Source organism: Pristiophorus japonicus, unplaced genomic scaffold (assembly GCF_044704955.1).
Source record: "Pristiophorus japonicus isolate sPriJap1 unplaced genomic scaffold, sPriJap1.hap1 HAP1_SCAFFOLD_60, whole genome shotgun sequence".
Lineage (NCBI taxonomy): Eukaryota > Metazoa > Chordata > Chondrichthyes > Pristiophoridae > Pristiophorus > Pristiophorus japonicus.
The window spans coordinates 896,889-916,304 of NW_027254509.1; the positions used below are offsets into that span (position 1 = coordinate 896,889).

General features: G+C 46.5%; 3 non-coding genes across 3 annotated transcripts; all 3 read left to right on the forward strand.

Annotated features, from left to right (window-relative positions):
* Positions 1-549: 549 nt before the first annotated feature.
* Positions 550-622, forward strand: trnav-cac (transfer RNA valine (anticodon CAC)). Its single transcript has one exon. It is a non-coding gene; the product is annotated as a tRNA-Val (tRNA).
* Positions 623-4,515: 3,893 nt separating this feature from the next.
* trnav-uac (transfer RNA valine (anticodon UAC)) lies at positions 4,516-4,587 on the forward strand. Its single transcript has one exon. It is a non-coding gene; the product is annotated as a tRNA-Val (tRNA).
* A 14,286-nt stretch (positions 4,588-18,873) lies between these two features.
* On the forward strand, positions 18,874-18,946 carry trnak-cuu (transfer RNA lysine (anticodon CUU)). The gene has a single exon. It is a non-coding gene; the product is annotated as a tRNA-Lys (tRNA).
* The last annotated feature ends 470 nt before the right edge of the window (positions 18,947-19,416 follow it).

A 19,416-nucleotide genomic window follows, 5' to 3' on the forward strand; every position in this document is an offset into this window, starting at 1 on the left:
GAAACGGCACAAAGCAAAAATGTTCCTTTCAAAGTCAATAAACACCTGAATTTCCGCACCCCGCGAATCTCCTGAATCAGATGCCTCTAGTTTTGCCGACTCAATGTTGTGCAATGTTGTGCTCCCACCCACACTATGAAATGTGCCACTAACTCATCGAATCCTGGAATGGTGACAGCACGGAAGGCCATTCGGCCAATCGAGCCCGTGCCGACTCTCAGAGAGTCCAACTTCCCCGCCCTTCCCCCGTAGCCCTGCAATTGTTTTTCCTTCAGACACTTATACAACTCCCGTCTGAAAGATAAGGTTGAGTCTTCCTCCACCGCCCTTTCAAGCCGTGCATTCCAGATCCTAACCACGCCCTGCTAAATGGCCATCTCCTATTCCTATGTGTAAAGTCTGGGAAACACGAGATCAATTCCTGCCACACTCACAGCCTTCCGAAATATAGCAGCGTCATTCTATTCTCGTAAAAAAAGCTCCTGAAGTATCGGCCAGCTGTGTAGGTTAAAGCTCTGGTTATATTCCTGAGATTACCTGAACCGCAGCGTTTCTGTAGTGTTGCGGTTATCACGTTCGCCTCACACGCGAAAGGTCCCCGGTTCGAGCCCGGGCAGAAACATTGTTTTGGAGACTATTTTTGCTGTGAAATAAATTGAACAAAAGTCGCCCCAGGTTCCTTGTCGCATGAGCACTGAACATTTTAAACCAGTCTCCTAAATGCAGAGTGTGTAAAGTCAGATAAGGGAGAAACCTTCATCAATGATTCAAAATCCTTGAATGATTAAAGTTCAGTTATTGAAGTTTCCACTGACCCTCAGTAACGATTCTACAAAACAACGCTGTCGGTTAATGAATGGGGAATAAAACAAATAATCTTCACCCATCCCCATCCCCCGACACACAGTTTAATTCGTTGCATGTCATTATTTTAAAGATTTTGAATGAAACAGTTACTTTCTGAATCCGGGCTCCCTCTGTGAGCGCCGCACCACTGAACCAGCAGGAAATACATTAAAGAGTTTACCACAATTGCTGAAATTTCTTAAGCTTTTGTCTTGTGTTTTTTCAGCTCTTCGTCCGTTTCAGCTCCTGACTGCGGATATTGCTGTGATTAAACCTGAACACAATGCAATGTCTCACAGCCCCTGCCTCGGTTAATACCAACAGATCTAAGCCGCATTTCAAACCCACAAACAACTCATTTGTTATTCGCTCTTCCCAGTTCCAGAGCTCAGAGGGTTATTGTCCATCCCTGGGTTGCAAGCTACCTCGGACCCGGGCCAAAGCTCCCCGTACACCGAGCACAAGCTGAGGAAAACCCCCGGGGGAGAGGATATCCTGGTGTGGGGGGCTACAGGGCCGTCGTACCCTTAAATAATCTCTCACAGCTCATCTGAAAGCAGCCGGAATGTGCCTGCCTCAGCCGTGAGGTTACACCTGTTTATTTATAAAAAGAGAAGCAACTATCCTCATTCAGCAGATATAAGGCAAGATATCATCAAAAGAGGTTTTTGGACATTTTAAGTGATGTGTTTAATGCTTCAGTCATTTTTGTGTTTATTTCCCACCCCCTCTCTGGCTGTGCCTGCACTGAGCTTACCTCTAGGTAAGGTTGTTCTGAACTTACAAAAGTGGGCACTTACTCCAACCGACGTTAGTTTGTATTACGTTTTCACTGCCGAAACTTGCAAAACAGGCCTGATTGGATGGACACGCCCCTTTTTGAAAAAAAATACCTTACCTGAAGCCAACCTCAACTAACTCAGTAGAACTGGAGCAAACTAATATCCGAGAATTGCAATTTCTAACATTCTCCAAAGTAAACTAATTGCTCCAAAAAACTCGGAGCAACTCCACCCGAAATTGGGCCCTCAGTGTGGGACAGAAGTTGTTGAAGGTGAGCCAACACATTCCCGATCAGCACAGAGGGAGCTCACTGGTCAGCTCCCCTCAGTTGGGGCTGTTGTACCAGAAGTTTCTGTAAGGCAATAAATGGCAACGCCTCGGCGCGAATTCAATGGTGGGCAATCCTGCTGGCGTCCTACGACTATACCATAAGGCACAGACCAGGCACAGACAACTGTGCAGACGCGCTCAACATGCTACCCCTGGCGACCACGGAAGGGTCTGACGAACAGGACTGTGAGATAGTCATGGCAATCAATGCCTTTGAGTCCACAGGTTCACTCCTAACAGCTCACCAAATCAGAGCCTGGACGGCCAGCAACCCCACGTTATCCTTATAAAAAAGATGTGTCCTAACTGGTGACTGGGCAGATGCTCGTGATGCCTGCCCCGAGCAATTAAAACCCTTTCACAGGAGCATGCATGAGCTATCACTACAAGCAGACTGCCTGATGTGGGGCAGCCGAGTAGTCATGCCTCTGCGAGGCAGAGAGGCATTTGTCCGGTAGCTCCACCGCGAGCACCCGGGGATCGTTCTCATGAAGGCCATAGCCAGATCCCATGTCTGGTGGCGTGGTATTGACGCGGACTTGGAGCTCTGCGTCCGAAGGTGCACTATTTGTGCCCAGCTCAGCAATGCCCCCAGGGAGGCTCCACTGAGCCCCTGGCCCTGGCCTACCAAACCGTGGTCGCGGGTGCACATAGATTATGCGGGCCCATTCATGGGCAAATTGTTCCTCGTAGTAGTAGATGCATTTTCAAAGTGGATCGAATGCACCATTTTAAATTCGAGCACAACCTCCACCACTTTGGAGAACCACACGTGAAATGTCCCCGGTTTGAACCCGTGTAGAAACATTATTTTGGAGACTACTTTTGCTGTGAAATAAATTGAACAAAATTCGCCCCAGGTTCCTTGTCGCATGAGCACTGAACATTTTAAACCAGTCTCCGAAATACAGAGTGTGTAATGTCAGATAGGGGAGAAAACTTCATCAATGATTCAAGCTCCTTAAATGATTAACAAAATAACATAAGAAATAGGAACAGGAGTCGGCCATTCGGCCCCTCGATCCTGCTCTGCCATTCAATAAGGTCATGGCTGATCTGACCATGGACATTGAGTTAAGGGACTCGGGGGCATGTTCTCTCTCCCCTGAGAAGGTTCACGTTCTAGAGTCCAGCCTCTAAATGGCACCACTCTGTGCACAGTACTTGCCGGGTTTGAGTCCTGAGGATGAGTCATCTGCCTAGAGCCACAGGTCGAGGTCATGAATGCTTGGCTCATGGAGATGGCCTTCTGCAGTGTGACTGTGGTATCTGCGGACAGTAGCTTATGAAGAAGGCCCTCGTTGCCGATTCCGATGACAAAGATATCCCGCAGTGCTTCAGTGAGGTGGGCACCAAAATCCCACGGTGCCGAATGCCTCCTGAGGTCTGCAGCATATTTCGTGATCTCCTGGCATTCGGGCCGTCGTTGTGTATAAAGCCGCTGTCTGGCTGTGAGGATGCTCTCTTTGGGCTTGAGTTGTTCTTGGATCAGTATTACAAGCTCCTCATACGCCTTGGTCGTTGTCTTCATTGGTGCCAGCAAGTCCCTGACGAGGCCACAGACCGTGGGCCCACAACTGGTTCGCAGGATAGCTCTGTACTTATCAGCCAGTGTGGCCGGGTCATCACCAGCCAGGTCGTTTGCTGTGAAGAAATGGACAAGCCTCTCCACAAAGGCTTCCCAATCATCACCATCAGCAAAATGCTGCAACGTACCAAGGTTAGCCATTTTCGTGAGAAGATCTGGAATCTCGTCGCCAATTGATATACCTTCAGATGCTCTGATGATGACTCTACGAGACAATGTGTCCTTTATTGATAACCACAGAGTGAGGATCACACCTGGTGGCCTGCATTTTACACTAGGCCAGGCACACCTGCACAGGTAAGCTAAAAGTCTCCCACTGCAGTGCCCTCTGGTGCACACCTTGTAATAGTACAAGCAGTAACAATGTAGAACACATGACAGGTGTCACTGTGGAACAATTTCTCTCACTCAAGTTTAGACACACTATCGTGGGCACCACGAGGTCTAGGTAGCTAGCCATTGACATTCAGGTTCATATATAAATATATATAAATATATTGACATGTATCGTATCTGTTCTCTGGTGGTCAAGGGGTTAAGACCTGGCGCACTAACCTGGTTTCCATCCTCGATCAATTCATCGCATAAAAATAATTGAGGTCTGTGAGACGATTAATAATTGCTGTAATCACCATGAATACCAATACTTTCTGTGATAGACTGAGCTTACATACTATCTGGCTTCCCCTGCCCTTTGCCGGGCACATGTTTGGGGTTTAATTTTGTAAACTGGTTGAGTTAGCTGATCGCGGGGAGATGGTAGGAGCCTCTGCGGCCCCACTGTGAGTCTGTGGAAGTGAACACGGTGGCTGGGTGATCCGTGACATTTCTGTAAAAGGCAGCGGAGGAGAAGGATTGAGAACTTTCAGTGTGGGACAGAAGTTGTTGAAGGTGAGCCAACACATTCCCGATCAGCACAGAGGGAGCTCACTGGTCAGCTCCCCTCTGTTGGGGCGGCTGTACCAGAGGTTTCTGTAGTGCAGTGGTTATCACGTTTGCTTTACACGCAAAGGTCCCTGGTTCGATCCTGGGTGGAAACATTATGTTTAAACTTGCTGTGGATGAACAATCGGAGGCGAGTTTCGTCTCCCTGCAAATGCTGCCTGACCCGCTGAGATTTCCAGCATTTGCTGTTTTTATTTGCTATATATTCTCCTGGCAAAAGGGCTCCCTTATTCCTTAATTGCTTTTTATTTCACTTTAATAAATAGATAAATTTGAGTGAGAGAAAACGGATCCACCGAGGACCTTGTGAGGCCAACGTGATATCCGCTGCAATGCAGCCCATCAAAGGGCGAGAAACCACTGAAGAAAAAGGATGAGCTCACAAATATCAGGGGCAGTGCAGTCTGGTCAATGTCAAACCCTCCTTTCTTATTCAGCAGTGGCATGAACGGGAGTCAGACTTCACAAATTTTAATTAAAGACACAAATACAAGGAACACTTCCAAATCTTTTCAGTGTAAAATTCTTTCACTTTATTTGAAATCCTACTGCGTTGAATCTGAAAATACGCATAGTGGGATTTTATCTTCACTACTGATTGTATTTTGTGTGCACGGTAGGAATAACCGGTGCTGTTAAATTTGATAAAAGTTGCCCCAGATTCGTGGTGTCATCAGCAATGAAGAGTTTGAACCAGAAATCTAAAATACAGTGAGTAAAATGGGATATGGTTTTCGAGTTAAGATGCAAAGCACTGCACAAATGATTGAAGTATGGAGTGTCCGAGTTAGCATTTGTTTGAATGTGTAAAAGAAGGTGAGGTGTTAATTAATGATGCTTTCCTGTGAAAGCAAGAGAAATGTTTTCGAACAAACCATCCGGTGATAGTCAGGTGAGCGCTGCTTGTGATACTTGGAGGGAATGGGCGAGGATTTTAAAGCCCCTTGTATTGCAGAACCGTCATATAGACAAACATCCCTTAACTACTGCGTAGACCTTGTGGTGCAACGGTCGTGTGCCTGACCTTGGGTTAAAGGGTTGCGTGTTCAAATCATGTCGAGGTCACTGTTCTTTTAGCAATTGCTGTTTCACAATAACCAGACACTTGCTGCAATGTTTGTCTCACTGGGAAGTAGTCGTAAGGTTGGTGACAGCATCAAACAAGAAAGAAGGGAAGTGTGCAGTGGTGGTGCAGCAGTTATCATGGGTGACTTTAATCTACACAGTGATTGGGCTAACCACATGGCAGTAATGTGGTGGAGGAGGATTTCATGGAGTGTGTTATGGATGGTTTTCTCAACCAAGAAGGGAGCTGGCCACCATTAACTGGGTGATGTGTAATGAGAAGGGACTAATTAGCAATCTTGTTGTGCGAGACCCCTTGGGGAAGAGTAACATAATATGGTAGAATTCTTCATTAAGATGGAGAGTGTCACAGTTAATTCGGAAACTTGGGTCCTGAACTTAAGGAAAGGTAATTTTGACGGTATGAGGTGTGAATTGGCTGGAATAGACTGGCCAAGGATACTTCAAGGGTTGACGGTGGATAGGCAATGGCAAATATTTAAAGATCACACGGGTGACTTCAGCAATTGCACATCCCTGTCTGGAGTAAAAATAGAACAGAGAACGTTGCTGAACCGTGGCTAACAAGGAAAATTAAGGATAGTGTTAAAACCAAGGAAGAGACATATAAATTGGCCAGAAAAAGGAACAAACCTGTGGACTGGAAGAAATTTAGAATTCAATGGAGGAGGACTAAGGGTTTCATTAGGAGGGGGAAAATGGATTATGAGAAGAAGCTTGCTTGTAACATACAAACTGACTGCAAAAATTCTGTACATATGAAGAGTAAAAGATTAGTGAAGACAACTGTAGGTCCCTTGCAGTCGGATTCAGGTGAATTTATAATGGGGAACAAAGAAATCGAAGACCAATTGAACAAATACTTCAGTTCCGTCTTCACACAGGAAGACACGAATAACCTTCCAAAAGTACGAGGGGACCGAGGGTCTAGTGAGAAGGAGGAACTGAAGGATATCCTTATGAGGTGGGACATTGATGGGATTGAAGGATGATACATCCCTGGGGCCTGATAGTCTACATCCAAGAGTACTTAAGGAAGTCGACCTAGAAATGGTGGATGCATTGGTGATCATTTTCCAACAGTCGATTGACTCGGGATCTGTTCCTATGGACTGCAGGTTAGCTAATGTAAAATAACTTTTTAAGAAGGGAGGGAGAGAGAAAGCGAGTAATTATAGACCGGTTAGCCTGACATCAGTCATGGGGAAATGTTGGAATCAATTATTAAAGATGAAACAGCAGCGCATTTGGAAAGCAGTGACAGGATCGGTCCAAGTCAGCATGGATTTATGAAAGGGATGGATTTATGCTTGACAAATCTTCTGGAATTTTTGAGGATGTAACTAGCAGAGTGGACAAGGGAGAACCAGTGGATGTGGTGTATTTGGACTTTCAAAAGGCTTTTGACAAGGGTCCACACAAGAGATTGGTGTGCAAAATCAAAGCACATGGTATAGGGGGTAATAGACTGACGTGGATCGAGATCTGGTTGGCAGACAGGAAGCAGAGAGTCGGGAATAAAGGGTCCTTTTTAAAATAGCAGGCAGTGACTAGTGGAGTGCCGCAGGGCTCAGTGCTGGGACCCCAGCTCTTTACAATGTACATCAATGATGTGGATGAAAGAATTGAGTGTAATATCTGCATGTTTGCAGATGACACTAAACTGGGTGACGGTGTGAGCTGTGAGGGGGACGCTAAGAGACTGCAGGGTCACTTAGACTTGTTAGGTGAGTGGGCAAATTCATGGCAGATGCAGTATAATGTGGATAAATGTGAGGTTATCCACTTTGAGGGCAAAAATGTGAAGACAGAATATTTTATGCATGGTGGCAGATTAGGAAAAGGGAGGTGCAACGAGACCTGGGTGTCATGGTTCATCAGTCACTGAAAGTTGGCTTACAGGTACAGCAGGCAGGAAAAAGGTAAATGGTATTTTGGCCTTCATAGCTAGGGGATTTGAGCATAGGAGCAGGGAGGTCTTACTAGCGTTGTACAGGGCCTTGGTGAGGCATCACCTGGAATATTGTTTTCAATTTTGGTCTCCTAATCTGAGGAAGGACGTTCTTGCTATTGAGGGAGTGCTGCGAAGGTTCACCAGACTGATTCCCGGGATGACTGGACTGACATATGAGGAGAGACTAGATCAACTGGGCCTTTATACATTGGAGTTTGGAAGGATGAGAGGGGATCTCATCGAAACATACAAGATTCTGATGGCACAGGACTGCTTCGATGCGGGTAGATTGTTCCCGATGTTGGGGAAGTTGGAGCAGGCTCGAAGGGCTAGATGGCCCACTCCTGTTCCTAATTCTTATGTTCTTATAGCAATTCTGGAAGAATAACATTGAAACGAAATGTGACCTGACACCCAGAAAGAAGTGTTAAGGCAGAAGGTTAAATGCTGCATCCCTTTCTGCAAAAAATTCCTTTCCCAAACATTTCTCTGACCGAAACTTCACAAAACAAAAATGTTCCTTTCAAATTCATTAAACTCCCGAATTCCCGTGCCCCGCGAATCTCCTGAATCAGATGCCTCTAATTTTGCCGACTCAATCCATGTCCCTTTGCAATGTTGTGCTCCCACCCACACTATGAAATGTGCCACTAACTTATCGAATCATGGTATGGTTATAGCACGGAAGGCCATTCGGCCAGTCGAGACCGTACCGACTCTCAGCGAGTCCCACTCCCCCGCCCTTTCCCCGATGCCCAGCAATTGTTTTTCCTTCAGACACTTATCCAACTCCCATCTAAGAGATAAGATTCAGTCTGTCTCCACCGCCCTTTCAAGCCGTGCATCCCAGATCCTAACCACTCGCTCCTGTTCCTATGTGTAAAGTCTGGGAAACACGAGATCAATTCCTGCTACACTCACAGCCTTCCTAAATGGAGCACCATTATTCTATTCTCGTAAAACCAGCTCCTGAAGTATCGGCCAGCTGTGTAGGTTAAAGCTCTGGTTATGTTCCGAGCCCCATGTCAATCGCAGTGTTTCTGCAGTGTAGTGGTTATCACGTTCGCCAAACACGCGAAAAGTTCCTGGTTTGAAACCGGGTGGAAACATTTTGAACATTGTTCAATTAAATATTAGAAAAAATGGAATAATTGACATTAATGGTTCAATATTAACAAAGTTGGTGTTTGTTTCTGCTGATGGTAATAACCCTTCAACTAGGCTGGAGTTTAATATTTTGATATTTCAAATAACAGTGTTGATATTTGATGTCTCCAAGATAAGAGAGGCTAATTGATGTCCTGTTTCTGACTGCTCCATTTTTGATCGGAGCGGAGGAGCGGTGAGAGATCGGGGCCCAGGAGCGTCGTGAACGGTGCTCAGGAGAGGCGAGGGACCAGGGACAGCACGGGCCAGCCCACACTGCGATCTATGGAAAGTCGGCGCATGTGTACATACTAGGTCCATGCAACAGAGCTTGGTCTATGGTCGTCTTGGGTAATCCTTGCCACTGAACCAAGACCTCGCCCATGAACCAAGACCTCGCCCCCGTGTGGTGGCTGGTGTGCAACGGTCACCCCACATTAAAACAATCCACCCACAAGCATCTTCCACCCTTCAGGATGTAGTTCGGGACCTAGATTGTCAGATCCCTCATCGAAACACCTGTAAACTCATCCCTTTTTCGTGTGGAAACAAGTCATTATCGATACGAGGGACTGCCAATACTATACCATGAACAAAAATATAGTGTCTCACAGCCCTGTTACACTGGCTGGTTTCTCTGTACAGTTCTGTACACACTCAAACTCGAAACAGTGTCTCTCACTCCCTCCCGTTTACAGCCCTGACGGTGCAGAAAGCCCCTCTCAAAGCTGCACGTTCCGGCTGCTTTCAGTTGAGTTGTGAGAGATTATTAAAGGATCCTACATCTCCGCCTCGCTTGACAACAGCAGATTGAAGCCGAAAACAACCCATCGACTAATCGCTCGTCCCCAGCTCCAGAGGGAGTGAGGCCGAGACTGTCATGTATTCAACCAGCATTGTAACCCATGTATAATCTGACCTAAGTTGTACACTGCGAGAACATTGACCACTAGGTGGTGAACTTGTGGGAGACAATCCTAACCTGGATCTTCAGGTGTATAAGGGGAAGCTCCACCCACTTCCATCACTTGAGTGCTAAGGAATAAAGGACAGGTCACAGACTGACCTTCTCTGAAGCATGGGCATCGTGTGCATTTACACTGTATAGTAATGACGTATCAATGGCGACGCGAAACTGGGATTTAAACCACGCGAGCATGGCCACGAGCAGAACTGACGAGAGGTACTGTGTTAAGCAATGGTTGGGACAGAGATTCAACATTGTTAAAGCATCACACACTTCTCCAGGCAGCCAAGGGCAGTCAGGCATGCCCCAATATGTAGCCGAACCCAGAGGGGGAGTTCGACAGAGACAATGGTAAGCTGAACGGCGATTCACGTCATTGCAAGGGACAATGCGGCCAGTAATGGGGCCATCAACACCTGTTAATGGTGCACTCAAGGATAATCACGGGGCAGTCAGTGACGATCGACTGGCAAGAGACATTTTGTTTCCAACAGCAGCTCATGTTGGAGTCGTGCATGCACACACTCAGCCGGAGTTTGCAGAGATGAGCAAAATACCTGCAGAAATTGCAGAAATGGACACTGGGGAAAATCGCTGGAAGCTAAAGTTCAGCGAGTTCATGTGCAGCATGTATACAGTTCATACACAAGGACGCCACCGATAATGATGAAAGTGCTCCTCAATGGCATCCCAGTATCAGTGGCGCTAGACACGTGGGCCAGCCAGTCCCTGATGGGTATCAAATAGCTCAAAAGGTTGTGGGCGTCCAAGGACAGGAGGCCAAAATTAAAATTATTGCCGATTGACGCACAGCTGCGAACATACACAAATGAGATCATTCCGGTGCTAGGCAGCGCCATGGTAGTCGTGACCCACAAAGTTGGCTTGCTGTCATGAACTGGAAATGGGACGATGTCAATGCAATTTCCTCTGTGGAGCGAGTATCATGCTCACAGATCCTGGACAAATTTGACTCATTATTTCAACCCGGCATTAGCACTTTCATGGGGGCCAAGGTAGTGATTCACATAAACACGGACGCCAGGCCAGTACACCACAAGACCAGGGCGGAGCCGTACGTGATGCGGGAAAAGATAGAAGGCGAATTGGACTGCCTGCTAAGGGAAGGCATCATATCGCCAGTCGAATTCAGTGACTGAGCGAGCCCGATTGTGCCGGTGCTCAAGGCGGATGGGTCGGTCAGGATATGTGGTGATTACAAGGCCAGCATCAATTGGGTGTCACTCCAAGACCAGTACCCGCTACTGATAGCGGAGGACCTCTTTGCGACTATATCCGGTGGCAAACTTTTTTCAAAATTAGACCTGTCCTCAGCTTACTAAACCCAGGAGCTGGCGAGTGAGTCGAAGAAGCTGACCACCGTCACGACACACAAGGGGTTGTTTGAGTACAACAGATGTCCGTTCGGGATTCGCTCGGTTGCCACGATCTTCCAATGAAATATGGAAAGCCTCCTCAAGTCGATTCCAGGGATGGTGGTTTTTCAGGACATCTTCATCACGGGTTACGATACTGAAGAAAACCTCCACAATCTGTAGGAGGTGCTACGCAGACTGTACCGGATAGGGCTGCGACTGGAAAATGCGAAGTGCGTCTTCCTAGCTCCAGAGGTAGAATTCCTGGGGAGCAGGGTAGCAGCAGATGGGATCAGCCCGACTGCCTCCAAAACGGAAGCGATCCAGAGAGCACCCAGATCCCGTAACACGACGGAGCTGCGTGCGTTCCTGGGGCTCCTGAACTATTTTGTTAACTTTCTTCCAAATTGAGCATGCTGCGAGAGCCGCTACACATGCTCCTACGCAAAGGTCGCGCATGTGTCTGGGGGGACAGCCAGGAAAGGGCTTTAATAGAGCACGCAATTTTTTATGTTGCAACACTCTGTTAACGCTATATGACCCATGTAAGAAACTTGTGTTAACGTGCGATGCGTCGTCCTATGGTGTCGGGTGTGTGTTGCAGCATGTCACTGCCAAGGGTCAGTTAAAGCCGGTAGCTTAGGTCTCCAGAAGTCTGTCCCAGGCAGAAAGGGGCTATGGGATGGTAGAAAATGAGGCGCTCGCATGTGTACATGCGGTTAAGAAAATGGATCAGTCCCTGTTTGGCAGGAAATTTGAGCTGGAGAGAGATCACAAACCCCTAACGTCCCTTTTGTCCGACAACAAGGCCATAAATGCAAACGCATCGGCCCGCATACAGAGGTGGGCACTCACGTTAGCCGCCTATCACTACACAATTCAGCACAGACCGGGCACCGAAAACTGCGCCGATGCACTCAGCAGGCTCCCACTAGCCACCACTGAGGGGGCTACCGAGCATGGTGCTGAGATGGTCATGGCTGTTGAAGCTTTCGAAAGCGAAGGCTCACCCGTGACAGCCCGTCAGATTAAAGTCTGGACAAATAGAGACCCGCTATTGTCTCTGGTCAATAAATGTGTCCTGAATGGGGACTGGGCAGCCACGTACAGGGCATGCCCTGAGGAAGTTAAACTATTCCACAGGCGCACGGATGAACTCTCGATTCAGGCCGATTGCCTACTGTGGGGAAACCGCGTAAAAACCACATGGGCAGAGAGCTGTTCATCAGAGAACTCCACAATGAGCACCCGGGCATTGTCATGAGGAAGGCAATTGCCAAGTCACACATTTGGTGTCCAGGGATAGACGCAGATCTGGAACTTTGTGTTCGCAGGTGCAACACGTTTGCCCAACTGCGTAATGCGCCCAGGGAAGCCCCCCTTAGCCCCTGGTCCTGGCCCAACAAGCCTTGGGCACGCATCCATGAGGACTACGCAGGTCCTTACAAAAATGTTTTTGGTTTTAGTCGACGCCTACTCCATAAGAAACATAAGAAACATAAGAATTAGGAACAGGAGTAGGCCATCTAGCCCCTCGAGCCTGCTCCGCCATTCAACAAGATCATGGCTGATCTGGCCGTGGACTCAGCTCCACGTACCCGCCCGCTCCCCGTAACCCTTAATTCCCTTAGTGGTTAAATATCTATCCATCTGTGACTTGAATACATTCAATGAATTCGCCTCAACTGCTTCCTTGGGCAGATAATTCCACAGATTCACAACCCTCTGGGAGAAGAAATTCCTTCTCAACTCGGTTTTAAATTGGCTCCCCCGTATTTTGAGGCTGTGCCTCCTAGTTCTAGTCTCCCCTGCCAGTGGAAACAACCTCTCTGCCTCTATCTTGTCTATCCCTTTCATTATTTTAAATGTTTCTATGAGATCACCCCTCATCCTTCTGAACTCCACCGAGTAAAGAACCAGTCTCCTCAATCTATCATCATAAGGTAATCCCCTCATCTGCTGAATCAGCCGAGTGAATCATCTCTGTATCCCCTCCAAAGCCAGTATATCCTTCCGTAAGTAAGGTGACCAAAACTGCACGCTGTACTCCAGGTGCGGCCTCACGAATACACTGTACAGTTGCAGCAGGACCTCCCTGCTTTTGTACTCCATCCCTCTCGCAATGAAAGCGAACATTCCATTCACCTTCCTGATTACCTGCTGCACCAGCAAACTAACTTTTTGGGATTCATGCACAAGGACCCCCAGGTCCCTCTGCACCGCAGCATGTTGTAATTTCTCCCTATTCAAATAATATTCCCTTTTACTGTATTTTTTCCCAAGGTGGATGACCTCACACTTTCCGACATTGTATTCCAGCTGCAAAACCTTAGCCCATTCGCTTAACCTATCCTAATTTCTTTGCAGCCTCTCTGTGTCCTCTGCACAACCCGCTTTCCCAGTAATCTTCGTGTCATCTGCAAATTTTGTTAAACTACACTCTGTCCCCTCTTCCAGGTCATCTATGTATATTGCAAACAGTTGAGGTCCCAGCACCGATCCCTGTGGCACACCACTAACCACCGATTTCCAACCTGAAAAGCACCCATTTATCCCGACTCTCTGCTTTCTGTTCGCCAGCCAATTCTCGATCCATGCTAATACATATCCTCTGACTCCGCGTACCTCTATCTTCGAAAGTAACCTTTTGTGTAGTACCTTATCGAATGCATTTTGGAAATCTAAATACACCACATCCATCGGTATAGCTCTATCCACCATGCTCGTTATATCCTCAAAGAATTCCAGTAAATTAGTTCAACATGATTTCCCCTTCATGAATCCATGCTGTGACTGCTCGATTGCACTAAGCATATCTAGATGTCCCGCTATTTCTTCCTTAATGATAGTTTCAAACATTTTCCCCACGAGAGATGTTAAACTAACCGGCCTATAGTTACCTGCCTTTTTTCTGCTCCCTTTTTTAAACAGAGGCGTTACATTAGCTGCTTTCCGATCCGCTGGTACCTCCCCAGAGTCCAGAGAATTTTGGAAGATTATAGCCAATGCATCTGCTATAACTTCCGCCATCTCTTTTAAAAACCTGGGATGCATTTCATCCGGACCAGGGAACTTGTCTACCTTGAGTCCCATTACCCTGTCCAGCACTACCCGCCTAGTGATAGTGATTGTCTCAAGGTCCTCCCTTCCCACATTCCTGTAACCAGCAATTTCTGGCATGGTTTTTGTGTCTTCCAAAGCAAAATAATTGTTTAAGATCTCAGCCATTTCCACATTTCCCATTTTTAAATCCCCCTTCTCATCTTCTGAGAGACCAACATTTACTTTAGTCACTCTTTGCCGTTTTATATATGGGTAAACGCTTTTACTATCTGTTTTTAAGTTTTGCACAAGTTTAATTTAGTAATCTATCTTTCCTTTCTTTATTGCTTTCTTAGTCATCGTTTGCTGTCGTTTAAAATTTTCCCAATCTTCTAGTTTCCCACTAAACTTGGCCACCTTATACGCATTGGTTTTTAATTTGATACTTTCCTTTATTTCCTTGGTTATCCACGGCAGGTAATCCCTTCTCTTACTGCCCTTCTTTTTCACTGGAATATATTTTTGTTGTGCATTGTGAAAGAGCTCCTTAAAAGTCCTCTGCTGTTCCTCAATTGTGCCACCGTTTAGTCTGTGTTCCCAACTACTTTAGCCAACTCTGCCCTCATCCCACTGTAGTCCCCTTTGTTTGAGCATAGTACGCTCGTTTGTGACACTACTTCCTCACCCTCAATCTATATTACAAATTCAACCATACTGTGATCACTCATTCCGAGAGGATCTTTTACTAGGAGATCGTTTATTATTCCTGTCTCATTGCACAGGACCAGATCTAAGATAGCTTGCTCCCTTGTCGGTTCTGTAACATATTGTTCTAAGAAACAATCCCGTATGCATTCTATGAATTACTCCTCCAGGCTACCCCGTGCGATTTGATTTGACCAATCAATATGTAGGTTAAAATCCCCCATGATTACTGCCGTTCCTTTTTCACATGTCTCCATTATTCCCTTGATTATTGCCCACCCCACCGTCAAGTTATTAATTGGGGGCCTATAAACTACGCCCACCAGTGACTTTTTCCCTTTATTATCTGTAATCTCCACCCACAATGTTTCAAAATTGTATTCATTAGAGCCAATATCAACTCTCACAACTGCCCTAATATCATCCTTTATTAACAGAGCTACCCCACCTCCTTTCCCTTCTTGTCTATTTTTCCGAATTGTCAGCTACCCCTGTATGTTTAATTCCCAGTCTTCACCACCCTGCAACCAAGTTTCTGTAATGGCCACAAAATCATACCCATTTGTCATGATTTGTGCAGTCAACTCATTTACTTTATTTTGAATGCTGCGTGCGTTTAGGTAGATCGTTTAATACTAGTTTTTAAACCATGATTTTTTGTATTGACCCCTCCTGCAGCCCCTTTATATTCATACATATTGTCCCTTCCTATCACCTTGTGGTTTATACTTATACCAGTGCTACTCTGCTCTGTTGCCTCCTGCATTTTGCATTCTTTCTTGAGGTCCTGTTTATCTGTGCTCTCACCCACGCTAACTAGCTCAGAGCCCTCTCCTGCGTTCTGAACACTCCTCGCATTGAGGCACCGAGCTTTCAGGCTTGCCTTTTTATTACACTTTGACCCTTTAGAATTTTGCTGCACAGTTGCCCTTTTTGGTTTTTGACTTGGGTTTCTCTGCCCTCCACTTATACTCATCTCCTTTCTGTCTTTTGTTTCTGTCTCCATTTTGTTTCCCTCTGTCTCCCTGCATTGCTTCCCATCCCCATGCCATATTAGTTTAACTCCTCCCCAACAGCACTAGCAAACACTCCCCCTAGGACATTGGTTCCGGACCTGCCCAGGTGCAGCCCGTCTGGTTTGTACTGGTCCCAGCTCCCCCAGAACCGGTTCCAATGCCCCAGGAATTTGAATCCCTCCCTGCTGCACCACTGCTCAAGCCACGTATTCATCTGAGCAATCCTGTAATTCCTACTCTGAATAACAGGTGGCACTGGTAGCAATCACGAGATTACTACTTTTGAGGTCCTACTTTTTAATTTAGCTCCTAGCTCCTTAAATTCATCTCGTAGGACCTCATCCCTTTTTTTACCTAAATCTTTTGTACCAATGTGCACCACTACAACTGGCTGTTCACCCTCCATTTTCAGAATGTCCTGCACCCGTTCCGAGACATCCTTGACCCTTGCACCAGGGAGGCAACATACCCTCTGGAGTCTCGGTTGCGGCCTCAGAAACGCCTATCTATTCCCCTTACAAACGAATCCCCTATCACTATCGCTGTCCCACTCTTTTTCCTGCCCTCCTGTGTAGCAGAGCCAGCCACGGTGCCATGAACTTGGCTGCTGCTGCCCTCCCCTGATGAGTCTTCCCTCTCAACATTACTCAATGTGAGGCCAACGTGATATCCGCTACACTGCAGCCCATCAAAGAGCGAGAAACCACTGAATATAAAGGATGAGCTCACAAATATCAGGGGCAGTGCAGTCTGGTCAATGTCAAACCCTCCTTTCTTATTCAGCAGTGGCATGAACGGGAGTCAGACGCCACAAAGTTGAATTAAAGACACAAATACAAGCAACACTTGCAAATCTTTCCAGTGTAAAATTCTTTCACATTATTTGAAATGCTACTGCGTTGAATCTGAAAATGCGCATGTTGGGATTTTATCTTCACTACTGATTGTATTTTGTGTGCATGGTAGGAATAACCGGTGCTGTTAAATTTGAAAAAAGTTGCCCCAGATTCGTGGTGTAATCGGCAATCAAGATTTTGAACCAGAAAGCTTTCACACAGTGAGTAAAATGAGATATGCTTTTCGAGTTAAGATGCAAAGCACAGGACAAATGATTGAAGTACGGACTGTTCCTGAGTTAGCATTTGTTTGATTGTGCAAAAGAAGGTGAGGGGTTAATTAATGATGGTTTCCCGTGAAAGCAAGAGAAAACTTTAAGAAGAAACCATACGGTGCCTGTCAGGTGAGTGCTGCTTGTGATACGTGGTGGGAATGGACGGAGATTTTAAAGACCCTTGTATTACAGATCCTTCATATAGAGGAACATCTCCAGCACGCTATGTAGGTCTCATGGTGCAACGGTAGTTTGTCTGACTTTAGATCCGAAGGTTACGTGTTTAAATCACGTCGGGGTCACTGTTCGTTCGGATATTTTTCTTCCAGAATTAATATTTCTTTTGCTGTTTGGCAATAACCAGACCCTTGCTCCAAGGTCTGTCTCACTGTTTCCCCGGTGTCAGGCAGAGAATATTTTTTTCTTTAAAAAAATACTTTATTCATATAAAAATTTGTACAGTACATTCAAAAGCAGTTCAGTACATTTAGCTGCGGTCAGTAATCCCATACACTACATTTGGGTTCTGACGGCAGTTCCTGTCGATATATTCCCTTGCTTTTCAGTTCCAGTACAATTCGGTACAATACGGGATACCTTGTAGTACATTCAACAAATTACATCACACGTGTCACTGTACAGTACATGGAATGGGTAACGATACATTTACACTTTTTTTCAACGTGCATCACGAAACAGACCTTACATTGTACATGGCACTACAGATGTGTTTACAGATCATGGTGCTCCATGTACACAATAAAGAAGTTACAAGTACGGCCCGAGGGGAGTTTTATATTGATTCCTGGCTCGGGGTTTACCGTGTCAGAAGGGCTTTAAACTGTGGCCCTTCCCCACCCTGCCTTTTCGGCAACTGCACCACTTTTAAGTGCGTCCCTCAGCACGTAATCCTGGATATTGGATTGCGCCAGTCTGCAACACGCAGAGGTGGACATCTCCTTGCTCTGGAAGACCAGCAAGTTTCGGCAAGACCAAAGAGCATCTTTGACTGAGTTGATGGCCCTCCAGCAGCAGGTGATGTCTGTCTCGGTGTGTGCCCTTGGGAACAGCCCGTAGAGCACAGAGTCCTGTGTTACGGAGCTGCTTTCTCACGGCTGCGACCCGGGTTCGATTCCCGGTCAGGGAAATTGTACTTTTAATTCAAAACCTTATAAAAAAAATAGTTCATCTCTTTTACACATCTTGGTGCATCTACTGTGTAAAAAAAATAGAAGCATTGATTTAAACATCATTTATTAATTCATAAAATTCTATTGTCATATGATATATTTTGGTCTGAGCATATGAGGAAATTTTCTCCCGTTCACATTGGGTTTTATTCTGGTAATCTGGTGCTGAAAGTGGAGATGTTTCCGCAGTGTCGCGGTTAACACGTTCGCCTCACACGCAAATCATCGACACCATCAGAGGCAGTCCCTCGGGATCGAGGAGGACTTGCTTCCACTCCCAAAGTGAATCCTTTGATGGCTGAACAGTCCGATATGAGAGCCACAGATCCTGTTACAGGTGGGACAGACATACGTCGAGGGAAGGGGTCGTTGGGACTGGTGTGCCGCGTGCTCCTTCCGCTGCCTGCGCTTGGTCTCTTCATTATCGTTGCATCGAGCCTCAAAGAGCTCAACGCCCTCCCGGATGGACTTTCTCCAGCTCGGGCTGTCTGCGGCCAGGGTCTCCCAGGTGTCAGTGGTGATGTTGCACTTTACCAGGGAGGCTTTGAGGGTGTCCTTGTAACTTTTCCGCTGTCCTCCTTTGGCTCGTTCACCCTGAAGGAGCTCCGCATAAAGACGTAAACATAAACACATACGGATTAGGAGCCAGAGTTTGCCATTCGGCCCCTCGAGCCTGGTCCACCATTGAAGAAGACCCTGTCAGTTCTTCAACTGCAAGTTTTAACATCTGGGGCAGAGCCAACAGGCGCCTGGCTGCAATGAGTGATAAAAACGTGCGTTGGTCCGAAACCTGGCTAGCTCAGTCGGAAGTGCATGAGACTCTTAATCTCAGTGTCGTGGGTTCGAGCCCCACGTTGGGCGATTTCTTTTCATTTCATGTTGCTTTCATGGAAAACCTCTGACCGAAACGGCACAAAACAAAAATGTTCCTTTCAAAGTCATTAAACTCCGAAATTTCCACGCCCGCGAATCTCCTGAATCAGATGCCTCTAGTTTGCTGACTCAATCCATGTCCCTTTGCAATGTTATGCTCCCACCCACACTATGAAATGTGCCAATAACTTATCGAATCATGGAATGGTTACAGCACGGAAGGCCATTCGGCCCAACGAGCCCGTGCCGACTCTCAGCGAGTTCCACTCCCCCACCCTTTCCCCTTAGCCCTGCAATTGTTTTTCCTTCAGAAACTTATCCAACTCCCGTCTGAAAGATAAGATTGAATTTGCCTCCACCGCCCTTTCAAGACGTGCATCCCAGATCCTAACCACTCGGTGCTAAATGGCCATCTCCTGTTCCTATGGGTGAAGTCTGGGAAACACGAGATCAATTCC